This window comes from Pristiophorus japonicus, chromosome 14, assembly GCF_044704955.1.
Source record: "Pristiophorus japonicus isolate sPriJap1 chromosome 14, sPriJap1.hap1, whole genome shotgun sequence".
Taxonomy (NCBI): Eukaryota; Metazoa; Chordata; class Chondrichthyes; family Pristiophoridae; genus Pristiophorus; species Pristiophorus japonicus.
In genome coordinates this window covers 11673787-11694605 of record NC_091990.1, presented here as the reverse complement: position 1 = coordinate 11694605, position 20819 = coordinate 11673787, and the positions used below count along the sequence as shown (strand labels likewise).

Below are 20819 nucleotides of genomic sequence, written 5' to 3'. Positions count from 1 at the left end.
ATGCAAGTCTTTTCATAAGATAAATCTTGAATATTACTTAAAAATAAAGTAGGAAATAAGGCTAGAGTTCGTATGCATAAAGTAATAAACAAAATTAGGTTAATGTCAGAAGGAACTTCTTTACCCACAGCGTCATAAATGTCTGAAATAATCTGGTGTGCAGGTTGGTGGATACTCAGGGGTCAAAGGTCATGGCTGTCCAGAACAAGCCAGCTGTAAGTTCAGAGTTTACCCTTGGACCCACATACCCGACATTCTCCCGCCAGTTTTCCTGGGCTCCTTTTTCTGGAGTGAATCCTCCATTTGCTCAATGGTGTGGTCAAGGGAAGAGGACTCCCAGGCCAGGAGTTTCTTCAGCCCTGCCTTTGGCCAGGGCCCCTTGAAGATTTATTTCAAACATTTCACGTTTTTTCCAGCCCCCTTTATAAAGTGATTCAAATCCAACCTGTTTCCAGGGGAAACCCGAAACCACTTCGCCCTGAGGACACCCACTCTCTGCTATATTTTGCACCCTCCCCAACTGGTGTGTGCCCACCACTGGGTTTTCAAATTAGGGAAATCCCCTCCCAGCCTTGGTCCACAGTGGGGGGTCCCAGTAGGTGCCTTTATGGATTTTAGGGGACTCAGACTTTAGGGGGCTTTTAAAATGCAGTTTGATGCTACACTGAGAATCATAGAATGGTTACTGTTATAGAGGGCTCGTCCCCTGGAGTCCCACGGGATCCCATAATCCCTTGGGAGCACAGATATTTAAGGAGGCTTCATAGATTGGAGAGGCACTCTAGAGACCTGCAATAAAAGACTAAGGTCACACTTTACTTTGAGCTCACAGCGTTCAGTCTGACTCTTTCTCCATACACAACAACTGCGCGAGATACAGAGAGCGAACCCAAAGATGCAAAGAACAGTGGGCATCCTGGAGAAATTTTCAGAGGGAGATGATTGGGAAACTTTTGTAGAGTGACTCGACCAATACTTCATGGTCAACGAGCTAGATGGGGAAGAGAGCGCTGCCAAACGAAGGGCGATCCTCCTCACCATCTGTGGGGCACCAACGTATGGCCTCATGAAGAATCTGCTCACTCCAGCGAAACCCACGGAGAAATTGTACGATGATTTGTGCACACTGGTCCGAGAGCATTTGAATCCGAAGGAAAGCGTTCTGATGGTGAGGTATCGGTTCTACACCTACAAAAGGTCTGAAGGCCAAAAAGTGGCGAGTTATGTCACCGAGCTAAGACGCCTTGCAGGACATTGCGAATTTGAAGGACATTTGGAGCACATGCTCAGAGACTTTTTCGTACTTGGCATTGGCTACGAAATCATACTTCACAAACTTTTGACTGTAGAGACCCAACCTTGAGTAAGGCCATAGCGATAGCCCAGGCGTTCATTGCCACCAGTGACAATACGAAGCAAATCTTTCAGCACAAAAGCGCTGCTACAAATACTGTGAACAAAGTGATGTTGTTTTCGAATCGTAACGTACAGGGCAGGCACACATCCTGCAGCTACACGTCAACAGAGTCCACCATCAAAGGTGATGAACGCAAGGCCATTAACACCTTGTTGGCGCTGCGGGGGTGATCATCGTTTCCATTCATGCCGATTCAAAGAGTATGTTTGCGAGGGCTGTGGAACAATGGGACACTTCCAACGAGTGTGCAGGCGAGCTGCAAAGCCTGTTAAACCAGCAAACCACCATGTTACAGAGGAGGACAGATCCACGGAGAATCACGACAAACCAGAGCCTCGGATCGAGGAGGCAGAGGTACATGGGGTGCACACATTCACCACGAATTGTCCCCCGATAATGCTGAATGTTAAACTCAATAGACTCCCAATGTCAATGGAGCTGGACACAGGCGCGAGCCAGTCCATCATGCGCAAAAAGACTTTCGAAAGGTTGTGGTGCAACAAGACCTCAAGGCCAGTCTTAACTCCAGTTCGCACAAAACTAAGAACTTACACAAAAGAACTGATTCCTGTAATCGGCAGTGCTACCGTAAAGGTCTCCTACGATGGAGCGGTGCACAAGCTACCACTCTGGGTGGTACCGAGCGATGGTCCCACTCTGCTTGGCAGGAGTTGGCTGGGAAAGATACGCTGGAACTGGGACGACGTCCGAGCATTATCACCTGCTGATGACACTTTGTGTGCCCAGATCTTAAACAAATTTCCTTCGCTGTTCGAACCAGGCATTGGGAAATTCCAAGGAGCAAAAGTGCAGATCCACCTAATTCCGGGGGCGTGATCCATCCATCACAAGGCGAGAGCAGTACCATACATGATGAAAGGGTAGAGATCGAGCTAGACCGGCTGCAAAGAGAGGGCATCATTTCACCGATTGAGTTCAGCAAGTGGGCCAGTCCTATTGTCCCAGGCCTCAAGGGAGACGGCACTGTCAGAATCTGTGGCGATTACAAAGTCGGAACACAGTCGAGCACCTGCAGAACCTGGAGGAGGTTCTTAGTCGACTCAACCACGTGGGGCTCAGATTAAAATGCTCGAAGTGTGTTTTCCTGGCACCTGAAGTGGAGTTCTTGGGAAGGAGGATTGTGGTAGACAGCATCAGGCCCACCAACGTGAAGACAGAGGCAATCGAGAACGCACCGAGGCCACAGAACGTGACGGAGCAGCGGTCGTTTCTGGGACTCTTGAATTACTTTGGTAACTTCTTACCGGGTCTCAGCACCCTGCTAGAACCACTACATGACTTACTACGAAAAGGGGGTGAATGAGTTTGGTGCAAAAGCCAAGAAAATGCCTTTGTAAAAGCGAGAAAATTGTTATGCTCAAACAAATTGCTTGTGTTGTATGATCCATGTAAGCGTTTGGTACTAGCATGTGATGCGTCATCATATGGCATCGGGTGTGTATTGCAACAAGCTAATGATTTCAGGAAACTGCAACCGGTTGCTTATGCATCCAGGAGTCTGTCTAAGGCTGAGAGAGCCTACAGCATGATTGAAAAAGAAGCGTTAGCGTGTGTCTATGGGGTAAAGAAAATGCATCAATACCTGTTTGGGCTAAAATTCGAATGGAAACTGACCATAAGCCACTTATATCCCTGTTTTACGAGAGTAAAGGGATAAATACCAACGCATTGGCCTGCATCCAGAGATGGGCGCTCACATTGCCCGCATACAACTATGCCATCCGCCACAGGCCAGGCACAGAAAACTGCACCGATGCTCTCAGTAGGCTGCCATTGCCCACCATGCGGATGGAAATGGCACAGCCTGCAGATCTAGCCATGGTTATGGAAGCATTTGAGAGTGAGCAATCACCCGTCACTGCCCGGCAGATCAAAACCTGGATAAGCCAGGACCCCTTATTATCTTTAGTCAAAAGCTGTGTGCTTCATGGGAGCTGGTCCAGTGTCCCAGTGGAAATGCAGGAAGAGATAAAGCTGTTCCAGGGTGCAAAGATGAAATGTTTATACAGGCAGACTGCCTTCTGTGGGGCAATCAAGTAGTGGTCCCCAAGAAGGGCAGAGACACCTTCATCAATGACCTCCACAGTACCCACCCAGGCATCGTAATGATGAAAGCGATAGCCAGATCCCACGTGTGGTGGCCCACTATCGATGCGGACTTATAGAGTCCTGCATTCACAGATGTAATACATGCTCGCAGTTAAGCAATACACCCAGGGAGGTGCCGCTAAGTTTATGGTCTTGGCCCTTCAAACCGTGGTCTAGGGTACACGTCGACTATGCAGGCCCGTTCTTGGGTAAAATGTTCCTTGTGGTTGTCGACGCGAACTTCAAGTGGATTGAATGTGAGATAATGTCGGCTAGCACGTTCGCTGCCACTACTGAAAGCCTGCGGGCCATGTTTGCCACACACGGCTTACCCGATGTCCTGGTGAGCGACAACGGACCATGTTTTACCAGTGCTGAGTTCAAAGAATTCATGACCCGTAACGGGATCAAACATGTCACATCTGCCCCATTTAAACCAGTGTCCAATGGTCAGGCAGAGAGAGCAGTGCAAACCATCAAGCAAGGCTTGAAGAGGGTAACTGAAGGCTCATTACAGACTCGCATATCCCGAGTCCTGCTCAGCTACCGCACGAGACCCCACTCACTCACTGGGATCCCACCTGCTGAACTGCTCATGAAAAGAGCACTTAAGACAAGGCTCTCATTAGTTCACCCTGATCTACATGAACAGGTAGAGAGCAGGCGGCTTCAACAAAGTGCAGACCATGATAGCGCAAATGTGTCACGTGAGATTGAGATCAATGATCCTATATTTGTATTAAATTATGGACAAGGTCCCAAGTAGCTTCCTGGCACTGTTGTGGCCAAAGAGGGGAGCAGGGTGTTTCGGGTCAAACTTTCAAATGGACTCATTCACCAGAAACACTTGTACCAAATCAAACTCAGATTCACGGACTACCCTGAGCAACCCACCTTGGACCCTACCTTTTTTGATCCCCCAACACACACACACCAGTGGCAACCGGCACCACGGTTGACCATGAAGCAGGACCCATCATCCACAGCAGCCCTGCAGGGCCCAACACACCAGGCAGCCTAGCAAGGCCAGCTGCACAACAGCCCAGCGAGGGCCCAACAAATGATTCAACAACACCAGCTTTCACACCGAGACGATCAACCAGGGCAAGAAGGGCCCCAGATCGACTCACATTGTAAATAGTTACACTATTGACTTTGGGGGGGGAGTGTTGTTATATAGGTTGACTTGTATTTACTCTGTACAGCCACCAGAGGGCTCTTCCCCTGGAGTCCAAGGGATCCCATAATCCCTTAGGAGCACAGGTATTTAAGGAGGCTTCACAGGTTGGAGAGGCACTCTGGAGACCTGCAATAAAAGACTTAAGGTCACACTTTACTTTGAGCTCACAGTGTTCAGTCCGACTCTTTCTCCATACACAACAGTTACAGCACAGAAAGAGGCCATTGGACCCGTCGAGCCCGTGTCGCCTCTCTGCAAGAGCACCTCAGCTAGTTCCACTCCCCCACCCTTTCCCTGTAATCCTGCAAATGTTTTCCTTTCCCGTACTTATCCAACTCCCTTTTGAAAGCTGTGATTGAATCTTCCTCCACCACTCTTCCAGGCTGTGCATTCCCGATCCTAACCACTCGCCGTGTAAAAAAGTTTTTCCTCATGTCGCCTTTGGTTCTTCTGCCAATCACCTTCAATCTGTGTCCTCTGGTTCTCGACCCTTCCCCCAATGGGAACAGTTTCTCTCTATCTATTCTGTCCAGACCTCTCATGATTTTGAACATCTCGATCAAATCTCCTCTCAACCTTCTCTGCTCCAAGGAGAACAACCCCAGCTTCTCCAGTCTATCCATGTAACTGAAATCCCTCATCCCTGGAACCATTTTCTGCACCCTCTCAAAGGCCTTCACATCCTTCTTAAGTTCCCCTGGGAGGATAGATGCATCAATGTCAGTGTTCTTGATCAGGCCAACATCCCCAGCATCGAAGCACTGACCACACTCGACCAGCTCCGTTGGGCGGGCCACATTGTCCGCATGCCCCGACACAAGACTCCCAAAGCAAGCGCTCTACTCGGAACTCCTCTACGGCAAGCGAGCCCCAGGTGGGCAGAGGAAACGTTTCAAGGACACCCTCAAAGCCTCCCTGATAAAGTGCAACATCCCCCACCGACACCTGGGAATCCCTGGCCAAAGACCGCCCTCAGTGGAGGAAGTGCATCCGGGAGGGCGCTGAGCAGCTCGAGTCCCATCGCCGAGAGCATGCAGAAAACAAGCGCAGGCAGCGGAAGGAGCGTGCGGCAAACCAGTCCCACCCACCCCTTCCCTCAACCACTGTCTGTCCCAGAGACTGTAATTCCCGTATTGGACTGTTCAGTCACCTGAGGACTCACTTTTAGAGTGGAAGCAAGCCTTCCTCGATTTTGAGGGACTGCCGATGATGATGAAGCTATGAAGAGTTAGAAACCAACAGGGATGAGCTGTGCTGCTCCAAATGGCCTCTCCACGTCCTTGCCTTCCTATGCTGCAGTCAATGATTGCCCACACGCAGGAATCTGCAGGCTAATGTTACGGCACAACCTTTAAACAGGAACCATATGTCTACAGTAATAAGAAGTACCCATAATTCTTGGCAAACTGCCATGGCAACCTCCAGTAACCGAATACAGCGTGCAAAAAAAAAAACTGAAAAATGATGCCAGTAATTAGAGAGCAACTCACGGCTTTCACCACTGGCTTTGCTCGGCCGATAGGGCTGGAAAATTCAGCCCGCTTGCTTTGCTCGATGAGTACAGCTTCACGTTTGTTTGTTTGTTCTTTCAGACGCTGCCGAGAACTCACAGAACGGAGCCGGTTCAGTAAAGGTCACGCTGGGTTCAACGTGGAAATTCAGTCGAATAAATAATTTAATATTACTCTCGAAAAGATTTGTTTAAGGAGCGTGGCAAGAACAGTGCGGCAGTGAAACTGTTGAAGGGAAGCAGTTTGGGAAAATTTACATTAGTCACCATTTGTCCAATGGGGCAAGTACAACTGTGGCTCAGTGGGTAGTACTCTCTCGCCTGTGAGCCAGAAAGTTGTGGGCTCAAATCCCACTCCAGCAATTTGAGCATAAAAATCTAGGCTGGCACTCCCAGTGTAGTGCTGAGGGAGTGCTGCACTGTCGGAGAGGCTGTCTTTCGAATGACATGTTAAACCGAGGCCCTGTCTGCTCTCTTGGGTGGATGTAAAAGATCCCATACCCCTATTTTGAAGAAGAGCAGGGGCATTATCCCTGGTGTCCTGGCCAATATTTATCCCTCAATCGACATCATTAAAAAAACAGAATATCTGGTCATTATCACATTGTTGTTTGTGGGAGCTTGCTGTGCGCAAATTGGCTGCCGTGTTTCCCACATTACAACAGTGACTACACTTCAAAAAGTACTTTGGCTGTAAAGCGCTTTGGGACGTCCGGTGGTCGTGAAAGGCGCTATATAAATGCAAGTCTTTCTTTCTTTGTTGGAGAAAGAAATGGGATAAATTGGCACACGTACACACAACAATGCTGCCCGTCACCCTCTCACAGAATCAGATGCCGATATGTTGAATCAGGATTTAAAGAGAAGACGGACGGAGGGGGTGGGGAAACAAGCAAGGTTTCTTTCTGCACGCTTGTGAAAATGTTAAAAGCGAGGAGTAATATTCTTACACCCCTCCCCAAGGAATGCTCTGGGCCAGCGCTACATTTTTCCGGGGGTGTTGATTTAGCTGTGGCACGGTGCTGGGGAAGATTTTTGCAAAGCGTTGAGAGCTGGAAATATTTGTGTAACACAAAACTACCTTTAAGCCCCCTTGCAGGTCACCCCATATACTGAAACGTCAGATCAGAGGACCACGGCTGTGGTGAAGAAACCTGAGCTTCTGTTAGCGGTCGTGGAACCGGTGAAATCCAAGCGCTGACCACATCAGACCTCTGTTAATTCCAAGGGTGCATTACACTCCCAGTTCTCAGACTGGCATGCACTCAAACGTCCACCTGAAATGAATCAAGCTTCGTAATCCACCCCATTTAACTCGGTAAATACGGACGTCTAATAAGCCAAACTTTTGAGAACCAGGATAAATTTCCTGTGTTCCGAGCTGCCCCGGTTAACTGAAGTTTTTTTTTAGAAACTTGATGCCACTTTACTAACCCCCTCGTATCGTTAGGGACAACGTGGTGTCAGAACAAGCGACAATCTCCCCAGTACTGTCAGTTTAAGTGAAATAAGCTTTGTTCGGGCTTGGAGACAAGATTGAGGGCCAGAAATTTCGTAGCGCTTCCCCGGTGCTAACTTTTGAAAAGTAGTAAAAGCAGTACTTCTGCCAGGAAATTCAGCTTTAGCACTCCCAAGAGGGAAGAGGAGCACTAACTCAAGCGCTAACCACTTCTTTTTGCGTGCAGTTTTGGTCACCTTACTTAAGGAAGGATATACTAGCTTTGGAAGGGGTACAGAGATGATTCACTAGGCTGATTCCGGAGATGAGGGGGTTACCTTATGATGATAGATTGAGTAGACTGGGTCTTTACTCGTTGGAGTTCAGAAGGCTGAGGGGTGATCTTATAGAAACATTTAAAATAATGAAGGGGATAGACAGGATAGAGGCAGAGAGGTTGTTTCCACTGGTAGGGGAGACTAGAACTAGGGGGCACAGCCTCAAAATACGGGGGAGCCAATTTAAAACCGAGTTGAGAAGGAATTTCTTCTCCCAGAGGATTGTGAATCTGTGGAATTCTCTGCCCAGGGAAGCAGTTGAGGCTCATTGAATATATTCAAGTCACAGATAGATAGATTTTTAACCAATAAGGGAATTAAGGGTTACGGGGAGCGGGCGGGTAAGTGGAGCTGAGTCCACGGCCAGATCAGCCATGATCTTGTTGAATGGCGGAGCAGGCTCGAGGGGCTAGATGGCCTACTCCTGTTCCTAATTCTTATGTTTCTTATGTTCTCTTAGGGCGCTAAAGTCTGAGAGCGGACGGCAGCGGCAGAGGGCTGAACAATGTGGGGTGCATTGCTAACGGCATCAGAGATTGCTCCCCCCCCCCCGCTTAAAGGGCAGGGCCAATGATGGTGCACAATCTACTGTCGGCAGTTCTGCGTTGCCAGGCGACCTGCGCGTCTGCCGTCACAGCCCCAAACACGCTCGGAGAGCGCAGGGCTGGGACATCGCGCAGCCATGAAGTATCACAAACTTTCAGCAGCCGCCAGACTGATGCAAATAATAAAGTTTGGCCCAGCTGAAAACCATCCCTTTTACTCAGCGCTCCCCAAGTGGCCAGCCGAGGTAACAACTCCTCCTCTTGCTGCCGTAGTTGACGCCCGGCGATACAGCAGGGGGTGGGGGGGGCAATTTCACATCCGGGGCGGTAACGGGGCGCAGCGCACTTTATGACGTCATGATCTGCGAGGCGCTCGAGGCCCAGGCGGTAAGAGTTAGCGCCAATGCTAAACCGGCACTGAAGTTCGCGGGTCACACTGCATTCGCCGCGCCCGGTCGCTAACCCCGTAGCATCCCGTTACCGCGCGCCCCGCCCCCCCCAGGCGCTAACAGGAGGCGCTAGGCAGCTGAATTTCTCCCCCTGAATGTTTTTTTTCCAATTGGAGAGGAATTAGTCCCGTCGCGCCGACTGCTTGGGGTCACCAAAGTTGAGTTGGGTTCATCTTCTTTCACGTAACATGGAGCCAGGAGCAGCTCTCCTGCTTGTAGATGGCTCCACGGGCAATACCACGGGGCCGCTGCCACCCCCCGATCACCCCTCTTCACCTCCCTCTCCCCTCCCCCGGGACCTTCTCCGCACAACCCCCAGCCCCCGTCCTCCCGTGACCCGTGGCCCCCAACACCCCGCGACCCCCTCCCCATAACCCACAACCCCGTGGGACCCCCTCCCCACGACCCCGATCCACCCGCGACCCCCTCCCCACAACCTCCAGCCCCCTGTGACCCGCAACCCCCTCCCCACAACCCCGTCCCCCCGTGACCCGCTACGCCCAGCCCCCTGCGACCCCCACCCCACAGCCCCCGTCCCCCCGTGACCCGCGACCCCCAGCCCCCCGTGACTTGCGACTCCCACCCGCCCCCGTGACCCCCTCCCCACAACTCCCCTGCTACCAGTGACCCCTAGCCCCCCCCCCCCCCCATGACCCCTCCCAGGACTCACTGGCGGACTGAGGCGGCCAATGGTTAGACTGCCTGGTGACGCCTGCTCGCGGCCCACAGCTCGTCAGCGATCTGACGATCCAGCACAGTTCCCGATTTTGCAGCGAGCTTGGGACCTCGGCATTTGGGCACACACTCGGGACACGTTGCTGATTTCCACCGGTTCCTGCCGATAATCGAATTACTCAGCCAATATGCGGGCACTGGAAGTAAATTGAATCAGAGTAGGAGAGGAGCCGAGAATCATTTAGTCACAAGCCCACCACATGCCAGTAAGGCAGAAATTCTTTCCTGACTAATTACACATTTTAATGCAAATCATAAGTGGGCAAGAAAACAAACAAAAAATGGCGATTTAAATATTTTTGAATAGACCGTGCCCCATTAATGGAATTGAGCCAAATTCTCCAAAGAAATTGAACTGCAGGAGGGAAGCACAGATTGAATCACATTGGCAGACCACAACTCTAAACCCTGGATTCCAAGAGTTGTTTCCCACATCTCCGAGCCCACAGTTCCGATTCAGATTCGTTATTAGCCCATTTAATTATTAGCCGTGGCCCAGTGGGCGGCGACCCTGTCTCTGAGCCAGAAGGTTGTGGGTTCAAATCCCACTCCAGGGACTTGAGCAAAAAAATCAGGACTTGAGCAAAAAAATCAAGGCTGACACTCCCAGTGCAGTGCTGAGGGAGTGCTGCACTGTCGGAGGTGTCGTCTTTCTGATGAGACGTTAAACCGAGGCCCCGTCTGCTCTCTCAGGTGGATGTAAAAGGTCCCATGGCACTATTTTGAAGAAGAGCCGGGGAGTTACCCCCGGTGTCCTGGGGCCAATATTTATCCCTCAATCAACAGTGACTATGCTTCAAAAGTACTTCATTGGCTGTAAAGTACTTTGGGATGTCCGGTGGTCATGAAAGGCGCTATATAAATCCAAATCTTTCTTTCTTTCTCAAGCAACATCACAAAAACAGATTATCTAGTTATAGTCCAGGGAATTATGGGTTATGCTGATAGATTTAGATGAGGAAAGATGGGAGGAGGCTCGGGTGGAGCATAAACGCCGGCATGGCCTGTTTCTGAGCCGTATATCTGATGTAATCCTGTGTGATTATCACATTGCTGTTTGTGGGAACCTGCTGTGCTAACATTGGCTGCCGTGTTTCCCACATTACAACAATTACTATACTTCAAAAATGACCTCTCTGGCTGTAAAGCACTTTGGAATTTCCAGTGGTCGTGAAAGGCGCTATATAAATGCAAGTCTTTCTTTTTTTTATATGAAGAATGCAGTTTTAAGTTTCATCTGCCGTAACTTCTTTTGTTGCACCTCTCGACCAAAGTTCGGCTCGTGTAGGTTGGATAAATTCAGAAAAGATCAAAACAACCCAAATCAAAAATGAGTTTGAATCCTACCCTATCTGATCAACAAAAGATAGATGTGGATTCAATTGCAATTCTGAAACTCAGCGTAAGTAGGTTAAATTTGAGGAGGGTGCCAAACCCGGAGGAACTGGGAGGCTGCCGAGAAAATACAGAAGGAACTAAATAAAATATGTGGGTGGGCCAAAGAATGGTTGCAGTACAGACATGTGCAAAGTATTGCATAAAGGGAGGAATGATGAGCAACATGCATACTTCATGGATGATCTTGACTTAGCCAAGGATGAAGTTGAAACAGACTTGAGTTCTTCATAGACTCCATGCTCAACATGTCCACTCAATGCAGAGCAATAATCAACAAATATTGAATGCATAAGCCAAAATTGTAAACGCTGAATCAAAGGAAGTAGTTAGCAAACCCATATGGTGGTCTGGTTGGCCCACACCTTGGTTACTGCATCTAGGTTGGTTGCTGAGGGAGATTTGGTGCTGCAGTGCAGAAATGAGCCATGAAGCTGATCCCCAGAGTCAGGGGGCTGAATTAGGAGAAATGATTGACGAGACATGGGGCTTTTCAGCTTGGAAAAGAATTGCCTGCGCTCTACTCGGAACTCCTACACAGCAAGCGAGCCCCAAGTGAGCAGAGGAAACATTTCAAGGACACCCTCAAAGCCTCCTTGATAAAGTGCAACATCCCCACCGACACCTGGGAGACCCTGGCCAATGACCGCCCTAAGACGAGGAAGAGCATCCGGGAGGGCGCTGAGCACCTCGAGTCTCGTCGCCGAGAGCATGCAGAAAACAAGCGCAGGCAGCGGAAGGAGCGTGCGGCAAACCAGACTCCCCACCCACCCTTTCCTTCAACCACTGTTTGTCCCACCCTGTGACGGGTTCTCAGTCGCCTGAGAACTCACTTTTAAAGTGGAAGCAAGTCTTCCCCAATTTCGAGGGATTAGCTATGATGATGATGATGATGGGCAGCACCCTCGCTTCTGCATCAGAAAGTTGTGGGTTCAAGTCCCACTCCAGCGACTTGAGCACAAAAATCTAGGCTGACACTCCAGCGAGGTGCTGAGGGAGTGCTGCACTGTCGGAGGTGCCGTCTTTCGGATGAGACCGCTAAACCGAGGCCCCGTCTGCTCTCTCAGGTGGACGGAAAAGATCCCATGGCACTATTTCGAAGAAGAGCAGGGGAGTTATCCCCGGTTCCCGAGCCAATATTTATCCCTCAATTGGCTGTAAAGCACTTTGGGACGTCCGGTGGTCATGAGAGGCGCGATATAAATGCAAGTCTTTCTTTTTTTTGCCTCCGGCCCCCAAAAGGAAATGAATTGTCTCAGCCATAGTGATTGACAAGTGCCCATGAATGATATTCAGGATGGCGAAACTTCTGGGTGGCTTTCCAGCTATAGATACACAAGCTAATCGAGTACTTAGCCGCGATTCCCTGCCACATCATTGATGCAGTGAACGCATTTATTTCCTGGGGCTGAATGCAGCTTTCCTTGGTTAACTACACGCCAATGGCAATTAAATACACGATTAAGGAAATGGCTGTCAGACTCATGTGATTGAGAATTTTGTAATGATTATTTTAAAAAAGTTTCCCAAAATCAAACTGACACCTTGAAATGTTAATTGTGTAACGGAACACCAGTGAACAATGAATTCAACCAAACAGGCCTTTGAAGATTGGCATTTGTAAAGACAGCGCTATTTATATATAGATATAGTTTATATATATAGATATAGTATATATAGATATAGGTCAGGCAATCCCGGTTGGCTGCTTCCCGCGGGCGATCGAGGGAAAAACTTTAAAAAGAAGCGCACCTACCTGTTCCTGCCCCCCCCATGCCAGTTCCCGGTCCTGAGGCCAACCACTGACAGCGCGTGCGTGTCGCAGCGCGTGCATGTCAGGACGTGCGCAGGGCTGGAGCTGCAGTCACATGGCTCTGGGCAGCCAGTCAGGTAAAGTATGTTCTCATTCATAATAATGGGAACTCCGTAAGTTGGAGAACCCATTATTATGATTGAGAAACCACCCCCCCCACAAACACACAAACACTAATAAAAAAAAAGAAAAAATGCACCACATATTTTTATTAATTAAAATTAAAGTTATTTATGTATTATAAAAAATATATATTTTCCTGATTTAAAAAAAAAATTAATTACGGTTTAAAATAAACTTACTGTAGTGGAGAGGGTTTTTAACAATAAAATGTGCTTTTATGATTTTATTTTAAAATGTTTTTGTGTATTTTTAAACTCTTACGCCTGTAACAGTAGGCTATGTGCCGGCTTTTATCCGGCGCAAGAGTTTTCAGGACATTTGCTGGGCAAGATATGGGTAAATCCCGCAATCTTGCCCCTGCAAATATCCTGGCTGCCGAGATACGGAGAATCTGTCAAGCTCCAGCGGGACAGATCGAAAAAGCTGGTTTTCAGGACATGCGCATTGTGCGCAGAAAACCGACTTTAGTGATGCCTTCCCGGGTCCATACACACTCCGTACGGACCCAGGAGGCCAGGATTTCTGGGCCATAATATATACATATACACGTCCAAAGGAAACAGCCTGGAGGTGTTTAAGCTTGCCAGATATAACAATATTGTTACATATAAGACTGTTTTTTCAGTTGCTCCGCTTGCCTTTATAGCGATGACCTTAGTCTGGAACCCAGTTGTCTCTGTCACACAGATGGTGTAAATGTAACTCACATGACACATGTTCACCACAGAATTGACCTACGGCGGCCATTTTGGAGGCGACTGCTGCCAACGACATAAAGAAGTTGCGCATGCGCAGATCCAGTGGGTTTTTTGGTTGTTCTCGCTGGACTTCCCACCGATTGGTGAGAGAGAAAGGAAGGGAGGGGGGTAGGGAAAAGTGATCACTGATGCCGAACTGAGCCGAGAATTGTTTTCTTTTATTCGTTCCTGGGATGTGGGCGGCGCTGGCAAGGCCGGCATTTATTGCCCGTCCCTAATTGCCCTCGAGAAGGTGGTGGTGAGCCCCCTTTTTGAACCGCTGCAGTCCGTGTGGTGACGGCTCTCCCACAGTGCTGTTAGGGAGGGAGTTCCAGGATTTTGATCCAGCGACGATGAAAGAACAGCCGATATATTTCTAATTCAAGATGGTGTGTGACTTGGAGGGGAACTTGGAGGTGATGTTGCCCCTTCTCGGTGGTGGAGGTCGCAGGTTTGCGAGCAGCTGCAGAAGAAGCCATGGTGAGTTTCTTGCAATGCACCAAATTACAGGAAAGATGTGATTGCACTAGAGAGGGTACAGAGGAGATTTATGAGGATATTGCCAGGACTGGAGAATTTTAGCTATGAGGAAAGATTGGATAGGCTGGTGTTGTTTTCCTTGGAACAGAGAAGGCTGAGGGGAGACCTTATTGAGGTGTATAAAATTATGAGGGGCCAAGATAGAGTGGATAGGAAGGAGGCCAACAAACAGGGAGGCATAGATTTAAAGTCATTGGTAGGTTTAGAGGGGAGATGAGGAAAAATGTGTGGTGGGGTCTGGAACTCATTGCCTGAAAGGTTGGGAGAGGCTGAAACCCTCATCGCATTTAAAAAAGTACCTGGATATGCACTTGAAGGCTGTAACCTACAGGGCTACAAACCAAGAGCTGGAAAGTGGGATTAGGCCGGAGAGCTCTTTGTCGGCCGGCGGGAACACGATGGGCCGAAGGACCTCCTTACGTGCCGTAATCTTTCTATGTTCCTGTTAAGCTGTGCGGCTACATGAGCACACTGTGCTCCGGAGGTCCCGTGCAGGCTGTTTGCCGGCTTCACAATGGACAAAAGGCGCGTGCGCGGAAATTTGAACGGGCTGCGCAGCCCGTTAAAGGGGCTGTGTACCCAACAAAAATAAATTAGGGGGAGGAGGTTACAGAGATAGGGAAGTATTGTAGCAGGAAAAAGGTTCAATTCCAGTAAATCTCCCTCTTTAAGAACATTAGAACATAAGAAATAGGAGCAGGAGTAGGCCACATGGCCCCTCGATCCTGCTCCGCCATTCAGTAAGATCATGGCTGGCCTGATCATGGACTCAGCTCCACTTCCCTGCCCGCTCCCCATAACCCTTGACTCCCTTATCATTCAAAAATCTGTCTATCTCCATCTTAAATATATTCAATGACCCAGCCTCCACAGCTCTCTGGGGCAGAGAGTTCCACAGATTCATGACCCTCTGAGAGAAGAAATTCCTCCTCATCTCCGTTTTAAATGGGCGACCCCTTATTCTGAGACTATGCCCCCTAATTCTAGATTCCCCCACGAGGGAAAACATCCTCTCTGCATCTAGCCTGTCAAGCCCCCTCAGAATCTTATACATTTCAATAAGATCATCTCTCATTCTTCTAAACTCCAACGAGTATAGGCCCAACCTGCTCAACCTTCCTTCATAAGACAACCCCTTCATCTCAGTATTTCTTACCTCAAAAATACAAATGTCCTACCTGCCTGGTGAAATAAAGATTTCAATACTTGTCTGCTTGTCCTAAACTCAACTTGAGATTGGGCAGTGGTCCTGGTTTGTAGTCCGCAGACATTCAGCTCAAGCCTAGTCAATGAGCAGGGATTGCAAACCTTACGTATAAGGATGCCCATCAGGAGCTGTCAATCATCCCATAGCCTGCTGTCATGTACTGGGTCCGCCACACAGCTACAGAATAATTGACAGAACAAATAAATCAATGCTCCTCCAGCGGAGATTGAATGTTTCTCAGGACCTGATTGTGTCAACATGTTCAGGACCCCGGTGAAAAGGCTGTCGTTCTGTATACATTTACTAATGGAGATCCCGCTGGGAAACTGAGAACAAGTGAATATACCAGCAGCCGCTAATGGTCGAAGTCAAGCGGGCGATGCAGCCCAACGTTTACAATTCCCCGCGTGCGTGGTGTGTTCCCAGTGTCCAGCTATGTCTTTAAGGTAAAGTTTAAAAAACTGGCATTTATATAGTTTCTTTCACGACCGCTGGATGCCCCAAAGTGCTTTACAGCCAATGAAGTACTTTTGGAGTGTAGTCACTATTATAATGTGGGAAACACGGCAGCAAATTTGCGCACAGCAAGCTCCCACAAACATCAGTGTGATATTGACCAGATAATCTGTTTTTTCGTTATGTTGATTGAGGGATAAATATTGGTCAGGACACTGGGGATAACTCCCCTTGCTCTTCTTTGAGATAGTGCTGTGGGATCTTTTACGTCTACCCAAGAGAGCAGATAGGGCCTCGGTTTAACATCTCATCTGAAAGACAGCACCTCCAACAGCACAGGGCTCCCTCAGCACTGCACTGGAGTGCCAGACTAGATTTTTGAGCTCAAATTCCTATGGTGGGATTTGAACCCACAACCTTCTGACTCAGAGGCGAGGGTGCTACCCACTGAGCCACGGCTGACACAACTAGTCAGAGATGGACCAGAGCAAGGTGAGGTTTGGTGCAAACTGGAAGCATAGTTGATAATGTTATTGAGATCAGAGCAGGAGCAAGAAGCAGTGCTAACCCAATCATCAACGGAGCAGAAGACGAGGTCTGGAAGGGGGCCTGAGTAAGACCAGAACAAAGAGGGTTCAAACAATGTCTTGTCTTATGTGCCTTCTGGTGGTACAGCGCTTGGCGGCACATCCATTGAAACCACGGAGAAGTCAATGGTGCCCTGCAGCTTACTGGACACAATGGGGAAAAAACAAGAAGCAACGTGAACTAAACCAGCCTGTCACCCTCCCTGCGTTAGGGTTTTGCGCTGACGCTGTTGGAGCAGAACACATTGTCCGCATGCCCGATACGCAACTCCTGAAACAAGCACTCTACTCCGAGCTATGTCACGGCAGGCGAGCCCCAGGAGGGCAGAGGAAACGCTTCAAGGACACCCTCAAATCCTCCTTGAAATGCAACATCCCCACCGACACCTGGGAATCCCTGGCCCAAGACCGCTCAAAGTGGAGGAGGAGCATCCGGGAAGGGGCCGAACACCTCGAGTCTCTTGGCCGGGAGCACGCGGAAGCCAAGCGCAAACAGCGGAAGGAGCGCGCGACAAATCAAGCCCCCCCCACCCACCCGTCCCTCCAACCACCGTCTGCCCTACCTGTGACAGAGTCTGTCGGTCCCACATTGGTCTCATCAGTCACCTTCAAACCCATTTTAGTGTGGAAGCGAGTCATCCTCGGCTCCGGGGGACGGCCAAAGAGAGAAGAGAGATTTGGAGAAGAATGGCCTGCTTGCGGCACTGTCAGGATTTCCTGCCATTGAATGAAGGGTAGTGGGTCAGGCCACAGGCCGATGTTAGCGCAGCCACATATCATTCTGAAAGGAAAGGGAAGACTGATAACTGGGCTTTGGACTCTGCACAGACTCTGCGGCTGTGATTTCTGTCACAGCCTCCACTCTCCAAAGGATTCCAGCAGGAAGTTTCCTGGAAACACGAGCAGTGCTCAAAGTGAAGAGATGAAATCTTAGGCATCGACACACTGTAACTTCAGGCATTCATTCCTTGCTCTGCATCCGTTGAAATTTGGCACCTTATAAACCCTCCAAACTAGCCAACAGATATAAATCTTAATTATGACATTCCCTTGCAAAAGTATATTTAAATATAAAAATAATTCAGGTTAGTGCAAATTTATTAAAGTCAGCATCTTTGACAAAAATACTAGATCATGACTAGATTTTATCACTGGATAATAGTTTCAGGGTATGTACTTTCTAGTAGAATATGTACTTTTCTGATTAGAACCCTTTCAATCTATGTAGATCAATGAATACTTGCATTTCTTTAACGCCATATCATGTCAAAACATCTCAAATGAATTACTTTGGAATGCAGTCGCTGTTATGTCGTCAAGTGCAGCAATCATTCTGCTCCAGCAATGTGCCACTAATAACACTGAGGTAAAGAAAGATTTGCATTGATATAACGCCTTTCACAACTACCGGACGTCCCGAAGCGCTTTACAGCCAATGAAGTACTTTTTGGAGTGTAGTCACTGTTGTAATGTGTGAAACGCAGCAGCCAATTTGCGCACAGCAAGCTCCCACAAACAGCGATGTGATAATGACCAGATAATCTGTTTTTAGTGATGTTGATTGAGGAGTGGCCCTGGACACCAGGGGGATAACTCCCCTGCTCTTCTTCAAAATAGTGGCCATGGGATCTTTTATGTCAACCTGAGAGAACAGACGGGACCTCGGTTTAATTTCTCATCTGAAAGACGGCATCTCCGACAGAAACATAGAAACATAGAAAATAGGTGCAGGAGCAGGCCATTCGGCCCTTCGAGCCTGCACTGCCATTCAATGAGTTCATGGCTGAACATGCAACTTCAGTACCCCATGCCTGCTTTCTCGCCATACCCCTTGACCCCCCCCCTAGTAGTAAGGACTACATCTAACTCCTTTTTGACAGCACAGCACTCCCTCAGCACTGCACTGGGAGTGTCAGCCTAGATCTTTGTGCTCAAGTCTTTGGAGTAGGACTTGAACCCACAACCTTCTGACTCAGAGACGAAGGCTGGAATTTTACCCCTGCTGAGAGGGTGGGATCGGAGGCGGGCCAGCTGTCGAAATTGAAATGATTGACAGTGGGTTGGGAGCCTGCTGCCAATCCGCCTCCATGGGGAGATCTGTTCCGCCCATTGGAAGGGAAGAGAGCCTCGCTGTGTGCTGTGACTCCCTCCATAAGCATATGGAGAGAGTCATGGGAGAGCCTGTGCACCTCTGTCCTGATTGTCAGTGGTTGCAGCACCTCAATGCTGCAGAAGATTGACGGCACAAACGCCAAAATGTACGTGGGCATGGCCCCTTTAAGGAAACTGGCTGATGACGCGTCATCAAATGACGTCATCAGACCTGCTTCCTTTTAATTGGCCGGGAACCTTGCAGGGCGGGCTCAACGTGCCCAAACTCAGTCGTAGGGAGCGGGATGGAGCAGGCACTGGGCCGGGACCTCGCTACAGACCCCGATTTCCCGGACTGACCTCGGTCGGCGAAATCGTGGCCGAAGGTTCTACCAACTGAGCCACTGGGTGACACTATGACACTGAATGACCGGCTGATCTGTTTTTAGCTGGTACTGGCTGAGGGACGCATGCCCGTAGGCTTAAATACACTCACTTTACTGAAGCAAGAAATGATTAGTACGACAAACAAAATAATATTAGTGGGATAATGTTCCAAGGAAGCAGCACAACTTGAGACTTACCTGAAACCCCTCAATGTCATATTGCCTTGTAGCAACCTATTGGTCATCATCTACATAATGTACACTGAATGTGTGATTTCCCTGTAACCTGCTGCAGAAATACAACACTGTACCGGCAAACACTAATCACATGCTATTGTTTTTCTTGGGTTAACGTCATCAGACGTGGTTAGATGCTGAAACCTGGACAAGCTGGCCAGCACTGGGACAGCGTTATTCTCTACTGCAAATAGCTACCTTGTAAAAGGGAAATCAGTTCAGCAATTTTGGTGTTGAACCCATGTATTCCATATATCCTACCACCATCGGCCAGAGTAGGACAATCCAAGATGGTGGCAAACAGGCATCTATTTTATAACACGGTAACTATTTGTAGTAACAATTTCTGCACATGCGTCCTCCACTACACCCCCAATCCCTCACCCCACCCCACCCCCGACGCCCGAACCGGAGTTGGGCCCTGTTCATTCTGAACTGACCACATTGTCCGACTGAGCCGAACCTCCGACTAGGCCCCGAGCCCCAAGCCTTCGGCCAAGCCCCGGGGGGGGGGGGGGGTGGCGCGGCGGGGGAGAGCGAGAGAGCCTTTGGGGGGGGGGGGGAGATAGAGTCACGGTCCGGGGTGGGGGGGAGTGGGGTGAGAGACACACAGGTTGGAGGATCGGAGGAGAGAGAGGAAACTCAGGGAAGACGGATCATATTCAGAAATCCAGAAGTCACGACACTGTCACTATTCACTTCATACCCAATAAACCTGTTAACAATCTGCACAGAATGCCCCATCTATGGCTGGGGGGGGAAGCTGCAGGCCGGGGGGGATGGGGTGCGGGGGGTGGGAGGAGGGAAGGTGCAAGCAGGGGAGGGTAACGTCATGCACTTGTGCTTGGGTAAGGGACTCACCACGTGCTGGGGTAAGGGACTTTGGCTGGGGAAGGGATGTGTCCTCTCTGACTTCTGAATTCAAAATGGATCGTGTTACAATGTGCAAAGTTTGGCTGGGCGGTTCCATTTACGCATTCCAGAGAAACTTCAGGGTGTGACTTATCCTCCAAGGGGACCAATCAGCAGTAGGTCATATGATAATGGAGAGCCAATCAGAGAAACAGCTGCCATTCAGTTAGTACAAATAACCGGGCGGAAACATTTGCCTATGGCCATACTAGTCTGACAGTGCCTGATCTTGTCTGATCTCAGAAGCTAAGCAGAGTCAGGCCTGGTTAGTACTTGGATGGGAGACTGCCTGGGAATACCAGGTGCAGTAGGAGGCTCAGCTAGCTCAGTCGGTAGCGTATTCGACTCTTAATCTCTGTACCGTGGGTTCGAGCCCCATGTTGGGTGAATTATTTGAGGAGGTGGGTGGGGTGGTTTGACTCATCCACCTCCACAGAGGTGTGTGGGGGGCCTGACCCATCCACCTCCATGGCATGAACCTGGTATTGCAGTACTTCCAGGAACGGTGCAGTGGCTCTCGGCCTTTTGGCTAAGAGAATTGGTGTTTGTGAATTGGAAAGATTGGCTACGAATTTAAACGCATCCATATTATATCCCTTTGTTCTTACGATAAC

At 49.2% G+C, this 20819-nt stretch overlaps 1 pseudogene; it reads left to right on the top strand.

Annotated features, from left to right (window-relative positions):
- Nucleotides 1–20400: 20400 nt before the first annotated feature.
- Nucleotides 20401–20519, top strand: LOC139280465 (5S ribosomal RNA; annotated as a pseudogene).
- The last annotated feature ends 300 nt before the right edge of the window (nt 20520–20819 follow it).